We start from the raw sequence: 1,539 nt of genomic DNA, 5'->3' as shown, positions 1-1,539 counted from the left end.
TACACTAATAACTACCGGAAAGAGAAATTCAGAAAGCCATTCTACTTACAACTACATCGAAAAGAATAAAATATCTAGGAATAAACTCAGGCAAGAACATCAAGGACCTGTATGTTGAGAATTGTAAGGCGCTGATGATAGAAACTGAAGACTCAAATGGAGAGACAGTCTGTGCTCATGGATCAGAAAGATGCTGTCAAAATGCCCACCACCCAAAGCCATCTCCATACGCACTGCAATCCCCATCAAAATGCCAATGGCATTTTTCGCAAAAATAGAACCAACAATCCTAAAATTTGGATGGAACCACAAAAAGACAAATAGCCAAAGCAAGCTTGAGAAAGAAGATCAAAGTTGGAGGCATCACATTCCTGATTTTAAACTGTAACACAAAGCACGGTATTGGCAGAAACACAGACACGCAGACCAGCGAGACGGAAAAGAGCGCCCAGAAATGAACCCACACACAGACGGCCGACCGACTCATGACGAAGGAGCCAGGAGCACACGACGGGGAAGGGCAGCCTCGCCAGCAAACGGTGCTGGGAGCACTGGACAGCCACACGCAGAAGCATGAATCTAGACCCCTATCTTAAACCTTGCACAAAGATGAACTTCCATGGATTAAAGACTTGAACGTAAGACCCGAAACCATAAAACCCCTAGAAGAAAACACAGGTGGTAACCTTCTTGACGTGAGTCTTGGTGATAATTTTTTGAATTTGACACCAAAAGCAAAGGCAACAAAATAAAAAATGAACAAGTGGGACCAGATTGAACTAATAAGCTTCTGACCAGCAAAGGGAACCGTCAGTGAATGAAAAGGCCACCTACGGAATGGGAGGAAACATGTATCTGATAAGGGGATAAGATCCAAAATATGTAAAGAACTCATACAACTCAACAGTACACAACTCCCCCAGACAATCTAGTTAAAAAGTGGGCAGAAGATCTGAATAGGTATTTTCCTAGAGAGGACACACAGGTGGCCAATAGATACGTGAGAAGATGCTCAACGTCACTAATCATCAGGAAATGCAAAGTAAATCCACAGTGAAATGTCCTCTCACACCCGTCAGAATGGCTATGATTAGTAAATCGACAAACAAGCGTTGCTGAGGATGCGGAGAAAAGGGGGCCCTCGAGCACTGTGGGTGGGATTGCCAAGTGGTGCAGCCACTACGTAACACAGTATAGAGGCTCTTCCAACCACGTGACCCAGCAATTCCACTCTTGAGTATTTAACTAAAGGAAACAAAAACGATGTAATTCGAAAAGACATATGCACCCCTGTGTTCACTATTTACGACAGCCGAGACACGGGAGCGACCGAACTGTCCACTGACGGATGAGTGGGTAAAGGAGTGGGACATACACACGATGGACTATTATTCAACCACAGAAAGGATGCGATCTTGTCACCTGCAACGCGGACGGTCACAGAGGGCGTCACGCTAAGTGAAATAAGTCAGACCGAGGAAGACAATACCACGCGATCTCACTTACACATGAAATTTAAAAAGCAAAACAAATCAAAAC

Source organism: Pteropus medius, unplaced genomic scaffold (assembly GCF_902729225.1).
Source record: "Pteropus medius unplaced genomic scaffold, Ma_sr-lr_union100, whole genome shotgun sequence".
Classification (NCBI taxonomy): domain Eukaryota; kingdom Metazoa; phylum Chordata; class Mammalia; order Chiroptera; family Pteropodidae; genus Pteropus; species Pteropus medius.
Note: the sequence above shows the minus strand (reverse complement) of the source record.